Raw genomic sequence first — 23,846 nt, 5'->3', positions numbered from 1 at the left:
GCACCTCCGATTGGCAACGGTTGGCTACGTACGGTGCGAAAGAAGTTCTCCTTTTGCTTGAGGCTTCTGCTTTTGGATGTTTCGTCATTTCCTAAATTATTGTTATTTTCTATCATTCGTTTGATAATCACAATACACTTTGAGCAGAATTTCGATTGTTTATCCCCGCTCCTCCGATTCGCATGGTTGGCTACGTACGTTGCAAAAGAAGTTGAACATACATTACAACGGTGAAGGTAAAAAGTTACAGGTGGGCTTCATATCCGCTCGGGTTATGGAAATGCCATATTTCATCGACCGTAATTCAATTTTTCACGTTACTGGCTCAATAACGGTACCGCACCTCCGTCGTGAAAATGGGGCGCTTAAAATAAGCTGATGTCCAGATGCTCGGTTGGATTGTTTCAATGCGCTACCACGAGAAGTGGCAACAGCTTGTAGATTGTCACCCAACAGTGGGTTGATGAGGGCTGATGATGACAACAATAATGTTGTACCTCTAACTGTTGTGAATGGCTTTTTAAATGTTCTCACGTGCATCACTACTTTGACACTTGTAAACATTTGTGTGTTTCACATTACTCGCTTGGTTCCCGTTTACCACTCCTGAAGTATCTGTGTGTTTTTGTTGTTTATGCTGATGTATTCCCATGCGTGCCTGTAAGCCCTCTTCGTTTTGTCATCATCATGCCTCATCACTCACTTTTGTGCCAGCTAAACGTTGCAAAAGTGACTCGTTGTCTCTCAACGACCCCTTGCCTGGTTTAAAGTGAAACTCCGAGCCTCCTGTTGTTGTAATACTATTAGTGCTTCGGTATGCTTAGCATCGGCCTAGCCCTAGTCGCACGTACATCTACGCGCTCGTTATCAGTCCACTGCTGGATGAATGCCTCCCCGTGCCATGCTGGTAGTTATTTGACCGTGTTCTTTGGGTCTTTCGGTATTTGACCGTGCTTCACCACGCTAGTCAGTGCGGGTTGGTGTCAGGGCAGCATAGGCACGGGAGCATAGAAGTACAGTGGAACAGTGTTTTTTTGCTGCCCTGCCCCCTACTACCGACACTGTAGCTCCACGGGCTCTAAGGTGCCTTGTCATGCGTCACGGTTGCCTATCTAAGAAGTATCAATTGTCAAGCCACCTTAGCTTCTGAGATCTGACGGGATTGAGCGCCTACCAAGTGCTTGGGTCATAGGTTGCATCGATCAGCTATTTTATTTTACAATGACAATAGTGGGTATATATATTTTTTAAAAATCGATTTGTGGCCTCTGAGAATTTTACACAACGGGTTTCCTCAAATCCACCTCGCAACAAAGTGGTGAGCGGTGATTGGTTGGTGAGTGTTGTGCCCAGTGGGTGACCAGTGTCTGGTGAGGGTCCGTTGAGTGTTGAGTTTCACACGGCAACCTCACGTCAGCAGGATGGCCTGCACACCCCCACCCCCTCGTGTGCACAGCCTCTAACACGGCGGTAGTAGTTGCGTTCCTGAAGAACATCGCGTTATAATAAATAATATAGGGGGTAAAGCAGAGTCCGCGATGACACACGTGATGCGTAGCGAAGGCCGAACAAATACTGAGGTGTGTGGGGCAGCATCCAGCAGCATCCAGCAGCATCCCAACGCCTCGTGCGATGCTTTGCGGAGGCAGCCGTACGACCACTTGTCCCTACTCGACGCGACGTGGTTCCGTTGGCTCCATCGCGTGATATCCAATTCGTCTTCCGCATTATATATTTTTAAAAATGCATTCTCCAATCATACGTTCATCGCATTGTATCCCAATGCGCGTTGTTTTCACAACGCGCAGCGTTCTAGGAGAGCGGTCTGTACTTGTGAACATCTCCAAAAATACGGCTCGGTCTACTTAAGTCGGTCCTTTCTTTTTCTCGTGAGAGGTCTTCTCAGAGACATGAACCCCTTTTAGCAGAGACGAAGACAAATGGAAGGGTGCGCCGTGCGTATTATATAACGGTTATGAAATTCTGGAAGAAAATAAGTAATATTTAAAAAAACTTTTTCAAAATTACACTCTTTATTGAAATGTACCGTACTCGTAATGGCAGAACTCCACGACTCGAGGAAGTGGCCCCGAGGCTTGCCATAACGTAATGGGCCGTGGTGATTTACAGCCAACTCGAGTTAAAAAAAAGAATGTTTAAAAATATTTTATTTATTTTTTAATATTAGAATATAGTATTGTCATCAGTATGACATTAGTAATACCAAGTTTGCAGTCGATACCACATTGGGAAGTTGGTTAAAATCGAGTTACAAGATTTGAGGATACGACAACAACAGACAGAGTGAGTTAATAGAAAGCATGTAAATTTTTTCAAAAAAAATGTTGGAATCATTAATGTACGTTCGTGCGAAATAACCAGTTGACGTCGCTTCCGATGAGGCGGTCTTAAGAGAATAGGAAATTATGACGTCGAACTAAAAACGTGAAAAAGGGAGCTTGTTAGCATGCCATTGTTGTAAGTACGTTATCTACAAACAAAACAAACTCACTGGGAACAAACATTGGCAGAAAACTAACGGGAACATGTTGCGGCTCTTTGCAAGCTGACTACCACCATCGGTTGCCTGCACCAATCGTCGGCGATTCGCCGGACTCGGTGAGGTTTGATTGCCGAGGTCACGGATAGAATCTGTTGAACCTTGGGGGAGCGGAGACTGCATTCAACGCTGCCTCCTCCACCACCACCAGCAACTTGTCCCACTGCCACTCATCCTGGCTCAAGCCACTTTCTCGGAACCGCCGGCCTCTCCCCCCCCACCACAACCACCACCACCACCACCCGCCTCTTCCTCCCCGTGGCGATGCCATTCGTTGCGACTCCTCCGGCTTTGTTGGCCACGGGTGCTGTTGCGAGCTCGGGCTCCAACGCGACCTCACCCCACCTAGTAACAACTTCTTCCACCGCCACCATTGGTGGAGGTCACCCCCCTCTCCTCCTCCTCCTCCTTGCCGCCTACACCACTTCCTGGCAACGTCGTGCAGTCTTGCCTCGGAGTTCAGTAAAAAAAAGGATCTTGTTTTACTGCGGCTGCCTTGCCTGCGATAGCTCTCTCGTTCAGAACACTTTGCGTTATTGCTGCCCGTTGATGGGAACAGTGGGGGCGAGGTGGCGGGGGGGGTTAGCGATATGTGGGTGGTGAAAAGAGGGGGGGGGTACGAAAGGAACACATTGCAAAACACCAGATCACCAGCGACACAAAAACACATTTCCAGAGCTCCTGCTCCTCACCCCGTGCCACAAAGTCGACCTGTTCGCCGCGCTGAATGCAAATAGGATATTGAATAATTGAAGTGGTTGCCTGGAAGATTGCATTGAAGGAGGTGGCCAGCGAGACTCGGTCGGCCGTGCCGGTGCTAAAACGTGGACAATGGACGGGGGATGAACTCCGACTGAGACCAACCCCGAGGTGGTGGCCTTGGTTAGTCGCTCGCACGTCGCGTACAGCATGTCAAAAGTGCCCGGTCTACATCCGGCGCCGCCGATGAGCGCGGTTGGCTACATAGGGTGCGAAATAAGTTCAACATACATGTGCGTGTGTTGCCCGGCAGCGGTGCGATGGATCGCACAATATCCTTGCATTTCGATTTAAAGCTTTCATGACTGCAGGGATTCATCTTCTTGGTTCTTTCGGTGAAGTCACGTAGAAGGGAAATAATAAAATAATAAAAATAAAACAATAAAATTATTCTCACGACGAGAACAGGTCTGTCGGAAAGACAGCGTCGGAAAGACAGCGTCTTTCCGACAGGCCTGTTCTTCACCTGAGGACGGCTGCTTGCGTTGTGGCCGAAACGTCGTGAGAATTATTTTATTATGTTTTATTTTTATTATTTTATTATTTCCCTTCTACGTGACTTTACCGAAAGAACCAAGAAAATGTCCTTACAGCCCAAGTGTGCTGTGGTTTTCGTCAGTGCCAAGTGGTATCAGAACTCACCTGGGCCTCGCTGAGATATTACCAGGATAAAATGAGAGGTTTGTATTGCATAGTCTTGACCGTAGCAGCGGAGAGACAGATGTGGCAGTTCTGGTATCCCAACATTTTATTCAGACCTAAGAGAGGTATCATTTGTACGCGCGTGTTTTGGGGAGCCGCGGTGCAGGCTTTGTTGGCACAATGCGCTAACTACTCAGCCACCTGAGTTAATTTCCTGGCCACAGCTAACGCCAGTGGCTCGCCACATCTGCACCGGTTCTGGGGCCTCAGCCAGGTCTACTCAGCCTGAAATGAGTACCTGGTGTCTGAGCATCAGCTCGCCACGCTACCCTCTCGTGCGCGGTTCCGAGCCGTGACAATAGGTGCTCGCTAACAGCACTTGCCTCCAGCAGCGTGTGGCTGGGTTTGAGGTGGTGGGAGGAGGGGGTTGTTAGGAGGGTGGGGGGGAGTTGGGAAATCTGAGGGAGGAGGAGGAGGAGCAGGAGGAGGTCTCTGTGTAGGAGTGTGCACAAGTGGCATTTCTTTTTTGCGCTCGGCCAGGGCTGCATTAAATAAGCCAGCAGTGGCCGGGGAAGTCGCGGGGGGGGGGTCAAGGCTGTTTTGAAGGCACTTTCAGCTGTCGCGAAATCATACTTCACCCTTCTGACCCAACGTGAGTTTCCTTGACGTTCTCACGTGGTGCGTGCCGTGTGGATTGGTTGTAAAAGTGAAATAGTGTCGGCTTTCCCCGTCGCTGCTTTGGGGGAAATGCGTTTGTTTTGTTTCTCGTTCGACTCTCAGCACACGCCCCTTGTTATGTGTACGGTTTTCCTTACGCGAGTAGCGTTCGTGCATAGTGAGTCTTCGAGGGTTTTTTCACCTACGTGACTTTACCGAAATAACCAAAGAGCATAGTGAGCCTTGTTTCTGCCACCTTGCTTTCATCATTAGCCCAATGTTCCGCTACTCTATGGCCAGTGCCTGCTTCGCATTGCAAGCAGTTGCCACTCCTGTAAGCGGAGAGTGTGGTGTAGAGTGTAGAGTGTGGTGTAGAGTGTGGTATAGAGTGGAGTGTAGTGTAGAGTGTGGTGTAGTGTAGAGTGTAGTGTAGAGTTATCTGAACGGGTCCTGGACCCTCCCTTAGATCGACTCACCCTCAAATGAGTCCCCGGTGCGGTGTGTAAACATCGCCACTAGGGAGACAAAGGCGGTCGGGCGTGGTGCTAGCCACCCACCCACCCCCTCGTGTGCGGTGCCGGCCTTCATAGGTGTTACTCGCTAACAGCACTTGCCCCAACAGTCTGTTAGGGCTGTACGGGCCGTCTTTGTCTTTGTGTGTGCTGTGTCCTGTGTTGTTTATACAGTAACGAGCTACACAGTCCCAGGGTGTAACAATCCACGGAGTTGCATCGTCATCGATTGTGTTTGTTGATTTTAAATCGCACGGTGCTTAGGACCGCGTGTGCAAGAATCAATATTTTTGAATGCTACGAGTTGTGTGTAATGGGTTCACGTGACCTCTGCAGCCACTACGATCAGGACATTTGATATCTCGAGTCGAATCGTCAACTTTGGTGTAATTGACTGCATTTTAAAGGGGGATTTGGTGGGGGTGGGGGGAGGGGGAAAATCGGTATTGCCTAATTCTACCAGTAGGGACATTCATTGTGCCACAACCCCAGAGGCTTGAGCCTCCCCTAGGTTGACTCAGCCTAAAATGAGTACCCTCAATGTGCTCTGTGGCAACATCGGCTCTTGGGATAGAACGGCGTCTGGACATGTCCTGTCTGGCACGTGCCCATCCACGCCTTAAACAGGCGCTCGCAAACTGAAACCGTTTCGCAGAATGTGTTTTTTTTACGTGGACAACTTGCGGGTATCTGTGTTGTTGCCAAAAGCGCGTGTGTGCGTGCAGTCGTGTTGTTATTGAATTACGACATGAAGTCCCGCTCGCAGATTTGTTAGGGTTATGTTTTAAGGAAGCCCCTTAATTTCCTATCCCGGTACGACGACGTCGGGGGTGTGGGGGGGGGCGAGTTTCGGAACTTTGTGAGTACGGCAGTTCGTGTTCCATTTAGCTCGACAGAAATGGTGTGGGAAGTTAATTAAAGTACCCGGATTCCAAATGTACTTTGTTTTTGGGATTTCGTCAAAAGTGAGTTTCTGCTCATGTGGGCATTTAAATCGGTGCTCGTTTCCTGTTTACATCACTAAGCCAGTGGTGGATATACCACGTTTCTAAATGAAGGGGGCAAGTCCATAGAACATCCACAGTTAATTTCTTCCACAAAGTAGTACTGAGGTTTCAGTTTGGTGTTTTAACATCTTAACACCTGTTTTGTTGCCAGAAAAAATGGGGAAAACCCTATTATCATATTTTGGTACTGGCAAAGGAGGTCCCATGATGTAATAATTTTTTATTGTATAAAAATCCCGTGTGTGTGTGTACATTATTCCGATTTCAGACCCAAGGACGTGAATTACTTCTAGAGAGAGGCTTGCGTAAATATTTACATGAAGATATTCGGTCGCTGGTGTATGTTTTACAATGTTTTAGTGGTAGTTAATATTTTTTGTAATAAGTAATTCATTTAGATAAGTTCAACAGATCAGTGCAGCGCGTCTTAAATGAATACTGTTCATCGCCGTACGTCCTGCAGCGTCTTACTCCCGACCGATATTCTGAGTGGGCAACCATTTGGACTATCCTCTACCATGGGTATGTGGAGTTTCCAGCACTGAGTCAGACCCTCCAACAGACACGAAAATAACCGCAGTGTCTGGATAAGGAATGGGGGTGGTGGGGGGGAGAGACGTTGACTAGATTTAATAATCTGTTGCTTCAATACAGGAGGAGGAGTGAAACTCTGAAGACAGGGCTTTTTTTCATTTGACCTTTCGTGAGCCCAGAGCCCTAGAGACAAAGATCTTTAAAAACATGCCCCCCCTCCCTACCTCCTTTCCGTGGCAGGAAAGGGCCCCATCGGAGTATGTGCAGCAGAGTTTCGTGCGTAGAAAAGAAGTATTCGTTTCTGGCTCTATCGTGAAACACGATCCACTTCTTTAGGAAGAAGAAAAAAAAAGTTTCAAAAATGTCCCCGATTTCTCCACCGTTCACCACGAGTACTGCATATGCAAGTGTGCACAATGTACGCGTGCGCTCCTGCGTGTACGACATGCACATACAACCTGTGCGTCAGACGTCCGCTAGGCCCACCGCATGTCAACAAAGGCGCTAGTCCGCCGAGACCCGCATCAGGCGAAAGTTCAATGGGACAATTAGTGACGAAATCAACTTTCCTCCATTCAATTCGCCAATGAAAAATCCACCTCTCGTGCAGACGCGCAGCCTCGGCACTTTGGAGCGAGCGATGACGATGATGGGCTCCCTTGCCCCTTCTCCCAATGCCCCCACCATCAGGGAGAGGCCCTGTCCGTCCCACCAAGCACTCTCCCAAAACTAAATGTCGATCGATGTCCCGTTGTTGCCCTCCGGTGACCTTTTGTACTTTTTTTTTGCTTGCAGTGAAAAAAAGTGATTCCCCCCCTCGCACGCGAACCCCCGCGGCATCACCGGGAAGACCCCCTCGCTCGTGTTTACGTTGCGCGCGTGCTACGCGCCTGTGGCCTTGACGTGCACCTAGCCTGGCACAAGCCCCGTGGCGACGTCACCGCCACTTAGTGGCGAATGGCGGTTGTTGTTGTGTGTTTACTGTTGGGGCGACAACGAGTTTGATTTCTGCTCAGGGCGAACACCAGTGACGATAATCTAAACCGGTACTGGGCCTCCCCTAGGTCGACTCGGCCTCAAATGAGTACCTGGTGAGATGTGTAAACATCGCCACGCATGGTGCTCGCCACCCCACCCCTCGTGGGCTGTGCCGGCCTTCATAGGTGCTTGCTAACAGCACTTGCTCCAACACTGTTATGGCTATAGGGGGGATCTTTATCTGTACTCTTAGCCGTGTTAGAAAGCGTCACTCTGATTCAGTGGCCATTTGGTATTTGAATTTCATTTAACTCGGCTAAAAAATATCTGTGTGTGTGTGCGTACTGTATATATCTACTCTGGTGTGTGCATAGTCTATGTATTTGGATTCGCACATGCGTATGCGTTTTAATGTGCAAAGATAAAGACAAAGACCCCCGGTATAGCCATAACAGACTGTTGGGGCAAGTGCTGTTAGCGAGCACCTATGAAGGCCGGCACGGCATACGAGGGGGGTGGGTGGCCAGCACCACGCCCGACCGCCTTTGTCTCCCTAGTGGCGATGTTTTTTTCACACACCGCACCAGGTACTAATTTGAGGCTGGGTCGACCTAGCGGAGGCCCAGGACCGGTTCAGATGTCGGCCGTGAGCGGGAATCGAGCTCGGGTCGCCGGGTTTGTTGCGCAGCGCGCTAACCGCTGCACCACCGCTCACACATAGAAACACAGACCCACGTGCGCTGCTTATCAGTGTGCGTGTGTACTCGAGGGCCGGCACGTCAGTCCGTTTGAGACGATCCCATTGGCCCATGGGGAGGCCGTTCTTGTCTCCGGGGCTCACACTATGCCTCCCTCCCTTGAACGCCGTGCACGGTACGCATATGTGCACGTCTCTCCGTGTGTGTCTGTCTTTGTCACCCAAGATCGGGAACGTGTACAGTGTTCCCAGGGCGCACCTCCAGCCTGTATCGGCGGTGCTTCGCCCTGCTTGCTGCGACTGGGTCAATTTCTGGACACACGAATAAAAAGGCTCTCCCCCCTGGCTAGCGTGTGTCCCCAGCTCCAACCGGTTGTTGCTTGTTCCACCACAAAAAAAACGAGTGGAGTTATTTGCGCGTTTGGTCGGCCGTCAGTCGCTGACATTCACGTCCCTCCGCACGCTACAAGAGAGAGATGTCTTTGTGCTTTGTTGCAAGAGAGGGGTTGCGCTTAGCCTCTGCCGTTTAAGACCGAACTCCGTGAAATGCCGCTATACGTTAGGATTGGTCGCATCTGGGGGGGGTGGGGGTAGCCCTAACAAATAGTGTCTGGGTTTTAGAAAGATGTGTCCATTTGACTGGCGGTGGAGGTGGAAGGAAGGACGAGGAAATGGGAGTGTGGAAATGGTGGGGGGAATAAATAATTGGGTGTCTGTGGCGTGGTTGGGAGAGAGAGGAGAGGACATGGGGTGAGTGCATATTTTTATTTTAGCGAAATATGTGTTTTTATCAATGCAGGTTTGGAAAGAAAAAGAAAGAATTGCTACAAGTGGCGAGGGCTGGAAATATTTCCACAGCAGACAGGCAAATATAATAATAATCGTTTAAGAAATTGCATTGTGCAGAGCACTGTTTGAGTTTGTTTCAAAAGAAGAGCACGCACGCCGTATCGCATTTTAGCAGTCAAATAAATGGAACTGCTTGCCTGCTCAGATGAGCATGGGCCTGTGGTGGAAATTGTACATTCTTATGACAGTACTATTCATTATTTGAGAGACTAAAATGTTTTGACAGCACTGCATCAGCACAGTACAAGGTTAAAGAAAGCTCGGGCTAGCGTTCGCAAAACATACAGACTTCATCAATGTTCCAACGCACGGTGCGTAACGTGGTGGGGTAAAACGTTTATGATTAACCTCTGAATTTTATGATGCGCTGAGTGCATTGTGTCGATCTCATAAGCGGCAGTAGTAATGCTTACGGCAGACACGGAGTCGTGTGTGTGTAAGTCAGCGTTGTTTTTTTGTGTCGATGGGGAGACATCTGTGAGGTTAACTCGACGGTCCCCCACCACCAACATTTGGTCATCGTGTGTGGAGTTCCCAGTGACAAGCCCAGCAGCATATATAGGGACTCCTCTACTTACGAACATTCGACTTACGAACTTTCAGAGATACGAACAAACCTGTCCAGTTTGCCTGTTCGGACAGAGTCGTAAGTTCAACTGCCGCGCAATAGCTGGCGGCGGTGGCATCTACATCTGCAGAACGTGAAGAACCAGTGGCATCTACAGAACGTGAAGAACCAGTGGCATCGACATCTGCAGAACGTGAAGAACTAGTGGCATCTACATCTATAGAACGTGAAGAACCAGTGGCGTCTACATCTGCAGAATGTGAAGAACCAGTGGCATCTACATCTATAGAACGTGAAGAACCAGTGGCGTCTCATCTGCAGAACGTGAAGAACCAGTGGCGTCTACATCTGCAGAACGTGAAGAACCAGTGGCATCGACATCTGCAGAACGTGAACAACCAGTGGCATCTACATCTAGAGGAGATTATACAACTCTTAAAGCCATTCCTCGTGTTTAGTGTACACCCCCTACGACGTGTTTGGAATCGACAGCCGTACGAACAAATCGACTTACGAACAGACAGACTTCTGGATCCTGCCTCGTGTGTAAGTCGAGGAGTCCCTGTACTGGCAACACCACGCAGCAGTTTCGTCACTCGGGCAGCACAACGGAAGAAGCCGCCCTCGGTCTTGACGCTCGCTCGCGTCAGATGCGATATTCATTAAACCGCCACGTCCATGCAACGTCAATCGATAAGTTAACGTCATTTAACCTGCGCGAAAATATCTTTCCACGAATGATGGATTAAAAACTAGGAAGGCTTCCGCAGATTTCTGTTGGGCTCCGGTTATTGCATAGAAACAGCGCTGTATGGCGTGTCACACCTACCACTTATCGCGAGCGAGAGAGTTAAAGCGGCAGTCGCCTGTGCCAAGATTAGCTGACAGACCCCACCCACGGCACCCTCCCCCCTCCTTCACCTCGATCAGCTGTTGCCACGTCTCTGTGTGTGTGTGTTCGCGCGCGCGCGCGCGTGCTGCATCCCCTCCACGTGGGCAGCATGCAAATAGTAAACAGCTGTTTGGGACGCGCACGCCTCCTCCCACTCGCTCGGCTCGCGGGCCCCGGGGTGCCTTTGGGGGTCTCGTGTACGGACGACGACGCACAGTGAAAGGGCGCTCTCGAAACAGGGCCTGGCACGCATATGGCCGTGTCAACCCATTACGGTGTAACCCGTATTCTTGTACAGGGAACGTGCGTTTTCAGGTCCATACGGCGCACGGCCGTTTCAATACGGGCACTACAAAATTGTCCATTTGTTTGTGTTTCTCCCTCGTGATGGGACTTTGTAGGATGAACGTTGAGATCTATAAGGAGCACGGGGTGACCAATAAGGTCTGAATTGGTCTGTAATCAGGTAGGGCACTGATAAGGGGTTGACAGGTACGCACACAAATCAGCCACCTTTTTTTATTCCAAAAGCTGTGTTTTTTAAAGTGACGTCCAGCATGCAACAATAACGCCGCCTCGTATCGAGGGGTGATGAGTCCAGGGTTAACTCGCTCATCAGCTGCATTACGGACCGAGTTCCAATGTTTTTATTTGTCTTATTGCTCTAATGATTATTTTGTTGCTTCAGTTTTTTGTCTCTTGGGTAGGGGTCTCCCTTGACCCCCACGCTGCCCCCCGCCCATATTAGCGCTCATTCACGATATGAAGAGTAGCTTTGCACGTGTCAGTCATCCATCCGGTATAAATATGCGTCGATGCAAATTTAGCGCTCGCAACTTGCGCGTTGGCCAAACTAAGTCAAAAAAACAAATTTGTGACCGCGGTTATTTTTACGTGCGGAAAAATACACCGCCGTCACTCGACGCGTGAAAGCTTGCTGAAGTCTCAGGTTTCTGACCTGGATTTGAACCAACAGAGAGCTCGGAGGTTTGTTTTTTTCCCTTCCCTCCCCGACGTAAATGCTGCGGGTCCTGCGGGAGTCTCCTCGAAAAAATGTTTGATCAACATTTCGGCCACGGATAATTCACTTGCCGAAGCACGCCTCTGCCACCAAGGCGCCCGGCCCTCCGCTGAAGAAGAGACTTTTCGGCTGCGGTGCCCGGCTGCATGTTACGTAGACGCCCGATCTCGTCCGATCCCGGAAGCTTAACCAGACTTGAGCCCGAATAGTGCTGGGATGGGTAACCGACGTTGTCGACTGGGGCGATGTTCTGGGCAGCGCAGTGCGATGTTACATCATCCTTTTGTTGTGCTGCGCACCTACGTTCCCACGTCTACGCTCCTCCGCACCTTCGGCAACCCGCACTGACCAGCGTGGTGAAGTATGGTCAAATAACCCATGCGACCCACGCAGCACGGGGAGGCCCTGCATGCAAGGAGTGTTGTGGAAGAGGGGCTGTACGTGTGTCGCATACGTGCGGACGCATGAAAATGCAGCGAATTGAAAATAAAAAAGTGCGAGAGCACCACGAACAACACGCTTTTCAAAAACGCCCGACTGGTGCACGATTTAGCCGATGGGTCCTCGTGACTCGCACGGCTGACGAGTCCGTCGTACGCTTTGTCGGCCCCGCCACCGTATTAATAGCGTCGTCCGCGTTCTCTCGCCGCACGTACGGGAAAGCGTGCGCTCGCCGGTGCCGCGTGCGGTGCCCTTGAATGGGGGCGGCTGCGGCTGCTACCCGGCAATTCGTCAACGGGCATTTATTTCTGAAATTGCTCGGCAGATTTTATTTTATGACTCGATCCACGAGGAGGAGGTGTGTTGTTTCGTAGATTATCGCCACTTAAGTGTTAATTTTACTCGTGAAAACAGTATTATGTTGCGCGTCATAGACCTGCCAATTATGGAGTATTTTGTGGGGGGTTTTTTACACGTTTTGTTTAACAATTATGGTTATGTATATTCTAACTTGCAAACCTCGCGATTGCGCATAAAAAAATCCGAGGCAGGTTTTGACAGCCCTTCATCCTTGCGGCGGTCGATAAAATTAGTACCAGTGGTCATCCTATGGACACATTGGCCCCTGCCATAGCAATGTGGCAATCCCTCTCCTGCCGCGCAGCGCCTTACACGTCAGCCTCATTAATGTCCTGGAAATGATATCGCAGTCAAGCAGATATCTATTAACTCTCACAGTTGTAATTTAGACAATGAACACACTGCGATTGCATTTTTTCTCTCGTGCAGTCATCTGACTGGGCTCAGAAACCACCACCCTGGTTGTTTGCCCGATTTGAACCCCGTGATCTCGGCAACGCCAGCTCAGCGCTCTCACCTCTTGGCCAACCAGTCACCTCTGTTAGTTTATTTGAGCTTTTTAACCCCTTTCCCATTCCGAAGACGTACGTGTACGTCACCGAAACGGAATCGGAATGAAAAACTAAAATAAAATAACTTTTATCGGTAAAGAGGATTTCCCACGAAAGGCCATGTGGGAGGGCGTGTGGCACAGTTTGGCGCCAGCTATCGTAGAGTATGGTGGTCGTGTCGTTCCAGTTCTCTGCGGTGAGTACAATGTTTTTTTAAAACAACGGCGCCACACCTCTCTAAATAAAATGAACGCCGAGCCGCTCAGGAGTTCCTAAATTCAGCGGCGAACGGGACCACCACACCCTGCACACCCTGCGACTTGCTGACGTCTCGGAACGGCAGAGGGTTAATTGTGCAACGTGTGAGCCGCCATGGCACTGGGAGGCTGCCATCCATCATTGGATCGTACACGTACGTGCAGTGTACATTTGTGTAAAGCCCAACTCCGAGGGATTATTCAGCATCCAGACGCGACGTGAGAACCGCCTTCCCGTCCGAGCAGCCTCAGCGAGCACAGTCCAGTGTGCCCTTGTGTGACGTGGCCCCAAAGGTCCTAAATTATAGTTACTTTTGTTCTCTGCCTAGGCGGTGACCGCACAGCCAGGATACAGCTGACTAAAAAAAATAGTGCAATTGTGAAAACGTTTAGCCAAAAAGAGTCTGCGTCTCTCTTTGTGGAAGGGGCGAAGGGGCGGAACAGCGCTTGTCTCATGACAGCCTTGAGCCCGTCATTGAAAGTCCACAATATTATTGCTGGGGCCAAGCTATTCATAGCAAAGCAAACAACGATAACTTTCAGAGTGGTGCTCGCAGCTGTGAGTCGAGCACTCTGACCACAGTGCCGTTCCGACGGATTGAGGGAAGTGAGAGAAATCCGAGGGCTAAGATGCATGGGCTCGCTCTCGACCAGACCAATCACAGGGAACGCAGCGTTCACTTCAAGCATTGCGAGGGCGTACGCTGATTGAAGTGTTCCGACGTGTCTCGGTTGCAGGCACATCCACGGTGGTTGTTCCATTGATGGTTGGAGCAGATAATTTCACACTGCAGCCGTGGTCGAGACTTGCACTTGAATTTTGAAGCGTTGTAGATTTTTTTTTATTCTCGCGGATTTATGCGAAAACGTTTCACGTGTAGAATTATCCATCATTAAAATACGCAGAAAAGTAATATTTAAATTATATTGGGGAGTACAAAATGGAGGTGATTGACATGATATCATGTTTGCTACGAACAAAACATAAATGCGTGTGTACGCCGTCCACCTGCTTACACCGCCGTATTTTTGTGCGCTGCACTTTACCTATTTAGGGCGCTTACTCGCATTTAAAATGATCACTCATTGGCCCCCAACTCAAATTGGAAGAAAAACAATTCTCTTTATGGCTCTTTAGTCCCTGAACAGATGGCGGTGGATTACACAGAAATCCTCATTGGATTGAACAGGTGCTGTGTCAGTGCTGTGTGCGTTGTCTCGGCTTTGCCGTGCTCGCCACTCCATGCTTGGCCTCTCACGCCGCCTAGATTTCTGCCGAATGCTGCCGAGTTACTGGAGGCCCTCTTGTCAGTCCGCTGCCGAGTGAAAAGGTGGAGGGGAGAGAGGGCTCGAGGTTGACGCCCTTTTTAAAATTGGTTCGCTGGCGTCTTCGTCTGTGGGGCTGTTTCCTGACGTGACATACGGGGGTGGCGGGGGGGGGGCCCTTCTGACTTGAGTTTCGGTAGGAAATTCCATGGTTCCACGGCGTCATTTCGATAGCGCATTCGGGATGCCATTTGCGAGAAATATCAACGTGGACTTTTCCCTACCATGTCGCTTTCGTTTTTGTAATATTTTGTGGAGATTATTTGACTGGGAGGCCCACTGACATCCCAAGCCTCTTGGACGCAATTGGCGATTCCGTTGGTCCAGCGCCGCCGCGTACGTGCACTCACGTGCGTTCCCTCCTCTGGAAAATTAGAAATTGCCCTTTGCAAAAAAACTATGACATGTAAGTGCGGTGATTAGTATTCTTTTGTGTTTTTTTGCACGAGGCAAAGCCGCGTGGCTGGCCCGTGCGCTGGCTCGTGAATTTACTGCGCGTTTGAATTATGATTGTGACGGTGGCGTGTGCGGTCATGCCTTCTGCGATTGTTCAGCACCCTCGCTCGCATTCAAACAAATGTTTACAGGACAAAACTCACAGCCACCGCTGTCACGGATTCAACTGTCGTTCTGTTGTAGCCGCCACGGTAATGGTATACACATTGTTCACCATAATTTTATATTTTATGTGATTATAATCTTGATAATCTAATTATACATAATACAATTATTATGTATAATCATTACATAATTGTAACAGATTATATATCACGTGAATATATAATTATATATTAATTCCTTGTATGCTATTTAATTATATTACATCATTACATTATAAAAAATATTATATTATAATATTTTGTTCACGGAATTTTCAACAGCGCTTACCTCCTTGTGATTTTTGTTGTCGTGGTCGTCGTTTGTTTTAAGGTAAAAATTGCACGCGAGCGTTCGTCACTTCTCGGACCCCGGGCAGTGGGGGGATTTGGCCGATGTTGGAAGCCGATGGCTCCGGGCGGGGTCGGGGGGGGGGGTGGCTCCGTGGCGTGAAATGAGACGCACGTTCGTGAGAGTTCTTCAACGAAATCCGTGGAGGGATTCCGTGCGAAACTCGCCTTTGGATTAGCAACCCGAGGCAGCCCGCACGGACCCCTCAGGAGCGGGTGGGTTTGAACTGCTCCTGTCAATATCGTCGCTGGGCACGACGGGGAAGACTTCTCAAAGCACGACGTTGAACCTGTTGCGTGGACGCGTCGCGGGCCAAAGCCTCGTGCGTGCCAGCGTCCCCGACCTCATCAACGTCGGCGCTCGTGTTTGAGTGCGCGCACGTCTGAGACGTGGCATTCGAGACAACGCTTGGGCATTGTGCCTCGAGCCACAGGCGTCGGTGGGAAAGCACGCACGTGGCCTGCGATGAGCACGAACATCGGCCAAATGTGACAACGGTGCATTCGCGATGAATGATTCTCGTTTGCGATGCTGCTGCATTGAGACGCGACGTAACACTATTGTTTACAACCCAGAAATGTAATTTAGTTTTTTATTCCAAGTTTGGTTTTATTGAGCCAATGCTGCTGAAATGTTGTGGTGCCAGAAGGCCGTGTGACTGATGGGATTGTATAAATAAAACATACCTTTATTTTTTATGTTGAGGGACAGATGTACTCTCCGCAACGGCACCAATGATACAAAAAATGATCTATCGAGTCGTTAATATCTAGGGATCGTATTGTTCCGGTGATGAGTGTGGATATTAATAGCCAGGCAGGGCTTGATTCACTGCGGTACAGGTGGAACACCAACTTATCGGGATCCTGTATCGGCAGTGGTGCCCTCTAGTGGCAAGCCAAACAGCAGATTTCAAGGCCCCCTTTAGTGCATTCATTAACAAATCATGATGTTATGATTTTGCATCTGTTGAATGTTAACATGTATATATCAAAAATCAATGTCGCCTTCACTGAATAGCACTGCTTTTATTCAGTACTTTTATCCAGCTTGTTATACATTGATTGAGAAATATCTAGCGGCGTCTTTCGTGAGATTTGGTCATCGTGTAGTTGTGTGTTGGCCCCAATTCTCCAAGAGTTATTGGACCTCTGAAGGAACATTTGGTGCCTCGAAACAGTTCAAGCAGAGAGAGCGTTCCTTGGAACATGCCGCGGTCTGCGTAGGCACGTGTGCGTGGGTGCTACAAGCCCCGCGCTGTGGATGGAGTGCCGCTTGGTGGCAAGTCAGCGGTGGTCTTGCTGTGGATGGTGCTGCTGGCCCCTGCCATGAGAAAGTGCAATCTGCAGAGCTGCCCCTATGAATGACCACCACCACTGCACCGCTGCTCCTTGCAGGCAGGTGAACGTTTTGACGTTCACGCAACGGAGATGCGTCGTCTCCATCGAACGTCCTGCCGGCGTGGGTTAAAGATATCCGTACAAAGTGGAAGAATAAACACGGACAAACGGCAAATCTTGCAGTCTGCGGCCGGGCGGGTCGGTGTGGCTGCGCTACGGAACGTCGCGGAACACGGCACAGCAAACAGAGCCACTATCTGACCGCGGCGGCTGCTATGAATCATAACGAGCACGTTCGCACGCGCGCGCACACCTTGAACGGTCACTCTGTATGAACGGTCACTCTGTATGTATCGTGTGCAGCCCGGGCGGGGGGGGGGGGGTGTGCGCGCAGAGAGAGAGGGAGCGGGGGGTGGGTGGGGGGGTGCCTTCTAAGCGAGCATAGCAACACAGTTCCGCCTCCGATTGGCTGAAACCGGGGCGCGTGTCCCCCCGTTTGCGCATGGAGGTGCCACCGTGCCGAGTTGAGATGTTCTGCCGCAATTCCAATTAGGAGTCGGAGGACTCGAGAGCGATCAGCGTCGTTCGGAGCACGGCGGGACGGGCGGCCGCACGAAAGGGCAGCAAGGGCAACGGGGTGCAGCATTTTGACATTGTTAGGAGCGCAGCATTGTGCGCTGGCTCTGTGAAGACTTTGGAGGTAACGTTAGAAATGCTTTTACGATGTCATTAAAGAAAGCACTTTTAAAAAAATGAATATACAAAAATATCACAGCAGCCCCGTGAGCTAAGCTTGGCTTTTCCGCAGCAGAGTTAACCTTTTTCTGATATTCTCCAGAGCTGTTAAATTCCCGACAAGGTGACTCGAAGCACACCTCAAAAAAATCACCAAGCAGTAGATATCCCACTCGGAGGTTTTGTTTGCATCTTACTCCGTTTGACGTTGGCAGCAGCTGTGCCAGACGTCGATGGGTTTTTTGTTTCCCCTGCTGCGCGCCGAGGGCGACGGCGGTTCAGTCTACGATGGCGTGACCCGCCGCCTCTCGCTGACGCACGCCGGTGGTAGACACGGCGGTTCGTGTGCGTGACTCGTAGAGGATGATGCCGCCACTGTCATCATCATCGTCATCGTCATTGTTATGATTACGACTGTCGGCTGTGCCACGGACGCTCGCGGCTTGGGGGGGTGCGGGGGGGTTGGGAGAGGAGGCTTACGAGGAGAATTGAGACAACGTGCGGGCCCGATGCATCACGTTGTGACGCACGTATACACACACACCGTCAACACATAAGCCAAACCGGTTATGAAAAGTAGGGGATAGAAAGATGGGGAACGGGGCTCACTGCCCCAAACCGTACGGGAGGGGTCCCACCAAAAGGGATGAGGGTCACTTTTTTTAAGTAAGGGGGAAGGGATGACAAAGGGGGTGAGGGATACAACCGAAACGCACGTGACATAAATGAAATAAAAACACGAGAGGCGACCTCGAAGCTTGCTCTTTTAGCAGTGAGTTTCCACGCGCCCTGCCGCGCTGATCGCCTGTCCCGCCACGCTCATCGCCTGTCCCGCCACGCTCATCGCCTGTCCCCCTCCTGGGATTAAACCCCACGGAGACGTGTGCTGAACACGACGCACCGATTCACAATTAGACAATGAAGGGCTACAGTTGTGCGAGTGGATTTCGTTTTTTTCTCTCTCTCGCTCTCGTTGATTAATGAAAAGGCAGTTAGTGTAGAGCCGGGCTTTGTTCCACTGGACAGCAATATATGAGCATTACGGCTTGAGACGTACTTAAAGAGTCCCACGCCTTCTCGAATATAGACTTCTGCGGCAGTTGCTGTTCGCGAGCACGTATTGAGGACGGCACGGTACTACACAAAGGAGTGGCGGTAGTGGTGGTGGTGCCAGAACAAAGCGCAGCGGCGTTGCATCAATAACAACCTTCATTCGGCAAAACATTTACTCAAGATGCTCTTCGGCGGTGGCGGGGAGTGGGGGGCGGGTGTCGTGCATTAATTTCGATGTCGAGACACTTTTGTTCACCGATCGGTAAAATGGATATTAAAGCCTGATTTTTAAGTTAAGTTGACCGAGGCGGGGACGCTTGAGAAATGTCAACACGGCCCCCGATCAATCCACAGCTGGATGAAGGCCTCCCCCGGCCGTCGCCATCCCTCGCGATCCTGTGGCGCAACGGTTCGCCCAACGCCTGCGCCACGCGCCGATCCCATCGAAACACCTCCGCGGTAGACGTGCTCTCGGGCGCAGCACAAGGCAATATTTCTGGCACATGGCCCCGTTATTGAATGGGAGAAAGGCGGACAATCGTGGCGGGAGTGATTTGCACATCCGAGTGGTCCGCAGGCTCGTTCGGGGAGGCATTTCATCTTCGGGGGAATGGTTTTCTGCAGAATGCGGTCCGTCACGTCCACGCAGACGGTACCGGCTAAAACGACACCGCTAACACGACGAGGCGAGGGCAAAATCGCCGAGTCTTCTCCGGCGCAGCTCGGAGGGTGTGTAGTTGGATTTGGCAGTGCCTCTCTCCCCGTCGTCGCGTGGATTTTTTTTCTCCGAGTCCTCCGGTTTTTCCTTTCACACTCAGAAACACGCGTTGAGATTATTTCGATTATTTTGCTGCTATAAATGTCCAAATGATGAGCCACTTTTGTTGAGCTATCATTTGTGGCCAGGTCACTTTTGAACAATAAAGTAACACCTCGGTGGGCTTTGTCTGGTAGGATGGGGATGGTTTAGTGTTGTATTTGCATGTGTTTGGGTGATGTGTTTATCTTTCTTGTACTTGCACTCCGAACGTGTTTTTGCATTGGTGTTGTAACGTCCTTACCCCGTGCTCCTACTGGACATCTGTTAAAAAAAGAGCTTCATAGTTCATCGGATTCCTCCTGGAGTATAAATAAATATTCTGATTCTGTTCCTCCGCCGCCTCCCGTGGCTCACGACGACAGCCCCCACAATCGTCGGAGAAACGACCCTGAGACGGTCTTGACGTCTTGGTGGCAAGCCAGTAATGGGTGTCACGGAACAGGCTGTCCCACTCTCGACACCGCCTTCAATTAGCCATCATGGCTTTGGGTTTTTTTCTTCCCCTACTTACCCCGTGAAGGCCTCTATACGTAGTGCCGTTCGCCTGCTTTGGCGCGCAGGTCACGGTTTCAGCCCTCGCTTTGTTCGTTGCGTGCTCATTAATTCGCCCCCTTGGTCGTTTATTCCTTCATTCATCTGTGCGTGTTGTTTTCCCCGCGGGGAGAAGGGTCCGAGGCTGTGCGGCGGCGAGTGGCCCCAACCGAGCAGAGCGCCGGGTACAGCCATCGCTTGTGCGGACCGAGAGCTTCAGTTTGTGACTACAGGCCTTTGTGGGTCCGCTGCTGGATGAGGAGCTCTTCGCGTCACGTGAGGTGGTTTGGCCGTGCTTCGCCGTGATGGTAAGCGCGGGTTTGCGAAGGCGGGGAGCGCAGACGTTGAGATCGCAGAGGATACAGTACAACGATGCATTCTGTCACACTGCACTCTTCTGCCCACCTCCAATGAGCACGGGTTGGCTATGTACGGTGCGAAAGAAGTTCAACGTACATACGTGCATACATAGCCCCGCCACGTGTATGTAATGCATGGCGCTCACCCATCCAAGCACTATCCGGGATCATAATCCTGCTTATCTCCTGAGATCTGATGAGATCCGGTGCATTCTGGGTGATTTGATCGCGCGGTTTGTACAAATGGCGACGCGTAACCCATCCCTGCAAATTCCGATTCTCCACGCAATCAACCTCTGTTTCGCTCTCTCTCTCTCTCGAGAAAATGCGGCTAAAAGGTTTTGAGCGTCCAGTTCATCCCATCATCCGCATTCAAGCGTGCATCGGAGGAGTCGTCGGGAACCGATGGTTGATCCATCCAGTGATGTGCGTGGAGCCACCACGCTTTGCCGCGTGGTTAGGAGGATCCAGTATCAGCACACCCCCTCGCATCACTTGGGGCAGAGGCACGGCACTGTTTAGACACCGCGTACACTGGTTAGTGTGAGCAGCGAGTGAACCACATCGTCGGAGTGTGCCGTCTTCTGGCTGCGTAATGCAGACCCCTCGAAGGAGCGGAGACATAGACCTGTCGCGTAACCTGTGTTTCGGAGCGCACCCTGTGTGTGTGTCTGCGCGGTTGGTGGGGGTTGTTGAATGAGACGAGTAATTCGTTACATTATGCCCTGGAGCCAGGAGCGCAACTTGGACATTTAATTCAATCTGTTTTGTCATGGTTTGCCAATGCGCTGCTTTTTACAAGCACAGCTAATTATAAAAGTCCCAATTCCTCATTCGTTAGCAGAATGCGATGTCTACATATTACTACACAAGCAGAGTAAGCGGGTGGAGCGGTGGTTAGCGCACGTCCCTATCAGCCTGGTGACCTGAGTTCCATTCCCAACCACGGCTAACTTCAGTGACTTTCCCGCGCCTCCGATTAGCACGGTTGGCTACGTACGGTGCAAAAGAAGTTCAACATACATACGTGACGAGTAATATCTAAACCAGTGCTGGGTCCATCTTACACTAACCCGCATTAACAAGAGTGGTGAAGTATGGTCAAACGACCCCCAAACCAACACGACGTTAGCCGGCTTAGGGGGGAGGCCTTTGTCCGACAGTGCGTTTTCATTTGGCTGTAAATTATTACTTTATTGTTAAATTCTGTACGCGCAAAGTCAGCGTGATTCGTTGGAAATCGTTGGTAGCGTTTTGAATAGCCAAGAGTGTTGTGACACCCTGTGACGGGGGTACAGTCTTCTGTAATTGTGTCAGTCGCAGAGAAAGATCTCGCGAGCAGATGAGCAAGTGGGCGGAATTGACAAGTTCCATTTCACGGGCTGGTGTATATTTCACCGTACATCGTTTTGTTTCTGCGTTGGATTTACAAACTGATCAAATAAGATGGGCCGATGAAACCTTCGCTCTGGAGAGCCCCTCTGACTCTTACCTTGAGAGGCCAGTTGAGGGATATTGTGTCGCTTCCTCTCTGGGTGTTTGTTTTAGAATGGTGTGGGGAGAAAACCTCGCTTTCGTAGACAAATCCAACTCTTTCAAGAACAACCTGTTAGAAACGTGTGTTTTTTTTACCTTGTCCTCGCCCCATAATATAAGTGCCACGAACACTGTCTGGCCATGGCTAGCGTGGGCGGCGGGTGACATGCAAACACCTCTTGGGCCTTCCAGTTTAGCGACCCGCACTGCTCAGCGTGGCAAGGTGTGGTAAAAAAAACGACGCCTGTGACCGATGTGGCATTTGGGAGGCTTTCATCCAGCAATGGATTGACAAAGGAGGGTGGAGATTACCAGACAAAGACCCCCCTATAGCCTTTAACAGACTGTAGGGGCAAGTGCTGTTAGCGAGCACCTATGAAGGCTGGCACGGCACACGAGGGGGTGGGTGACCAACATCACGCCCGGCTGCCTTTGTCTCCCTAGTGGCGACGTTTACACATCGCACCAGGTACTCATTTGACCTGTCCAACAGGTGTGTCTGTGCGCGTGTGTCTCGCACGCGGGATGGGGCGTGATGACACGCACGACGCAACAACCACGTTGCTGCGTAACACCTGGGGAGTGTGTAACAAGGGTACAAAACCAGCACAGGCTACTTCCCCACAGCACAAATAGAACGCCCGGTCGATTGTGTCACTGCGGTTGTTGGAGTTGTGCTCTTGCCTACTGAGATCCGTAACTTTCAGCCAACTGGGGGTTGACCATGCACTGGATTTGAAGATGTATCGTCATATTTTTCAACTTTCTAAAATAACCGGTTGTTGTTGTTATTCGTGCGGTTACGGCGTGGTGTGTGTGTGTGTGACGGTTGTACACCAGGTTACCAAAAAACTATTTTGGTAAAACTTGTTTTAAAAAATGCGGTTGTGTCCTGGTGAGTGATCTCATTGTGCAGCTGGTACAGCTGTGGTGGATATCTCATTCACGCCACACTGGGAAGAACCCTTGGTGGGTAAGCAAATTTACGTATAAGAAATTTTCTTATTCCGATGATCATAACCACCTGTCTGAGACCTCCAGTGTGCTGGTTTAAAGTTCTGGTTTGAAATAAACTTATGGTATCTTTATTTCCGTGGTTGATCAATTAGGTACCACGAATGCCAACACTGCTCTAGAGATAGTAGCTCTTGCCCCTGACAGAGAATTTCAGCCACTGAATCGTTATTTTCTATTGATGCCCATTTTCCTGCACATGCCAACACACATTCATGATATTGGCCAAACATCCCAATGCAGGACCCCCTTGCAATAGTCTTGGGGCACTCCTTGGTCATCATCATTCGCAGCAATAATGTTCGAGCAAGCCTTTTAACATTCTGTTCGTACGTCTTGTACGTTGAACTTCTTTTGCACCGTACTTACTTAGCCAACCGTGCTAATGGGAGGGTGTGGGGGAAGGACAAGAAACGACTCACAAAAAGCAGTCCTAAAGAAACCTACGTGCGCTGCCTTCGACTGATAGCATCGCCTGGTTGTTCTCAATAAAAGATGTAACGAACCTGCTTCTTGACAATGCAGACGCAAAGACACAACCGTGCACAACACCCCAGGCGCTTAATTCGCATCCTGATTCCCGTCAGCCTCTCGTCTTCCTCCAGAGCTCTGCTGCCCTCCCTCCCCTCCCTCCCTGTTGCTTGAGCGCTGCTGCGTGATCGAGTGTGGAGCCCGCACGGTGGCGTACACGCTTAGAATTCAAGCCAAGTCACGCAGGCAGGTGATAAATCAGGCGTGATTTAGCATTTCTCATATTGGCTGTGCGTTCAGCATCTGTCTGATTTTTTTTATCAACCACGTAACTGCTAAGGTTAGACTTTCCCGTATAGATGCATTGGTGCCTGTTTTTTTTACTTATTAATTGGCACGTTGAACTTCTTTCGTGCCCTACGTAGCCA

General features: G+C 50.3%; 1 protein-coding gene across 2 annotated transcripts in view; it reads left to right on the top strand.

Moving 5' to 3' along the window:
• Window positions 1–23,846, top strand: part of ATOSB (atos homolog B) — a 78,829-nt gene that overhangs the window by 35,355 nt on the left and 19,628 nt on the right. Inside the window, exon 1 of one of the 2 annotated variants that reach the window (XM_078862340.1) lies at window positions 4,497–4,613. The exons of the other annotated variant lie outside the window; for it this stretch is intronic. The gene's annotated coding sequence lies outside the window, so the exon portion shown is untranslated. Of the gene's footprint in view, window positions 1–4,496; window positions 4,614–23,846 lie in introns of those variants that run through there. 2 annotated transcript variants of the gene reach the window in all.

Source organism: Lampetra fluviatilis, chromosome 13 (genome assembly GCF_964198595.1).
Source record: "Lampetra fluviatilis chromosome 13, kcLamFluv1.1, whole genome shotgun sequence".
Lineage (NCBI taxonomy): Eukaryota > Metazoa > Chordata > Hyperoartia > Petromyzontiformes > Petromyzontidae > Lampetra > Lampetra fluviatilis.
Note: the sequence above shows the minus strand (reverse complement) of the source record. Positions and strands in the feature narration are given on the sequence as shown.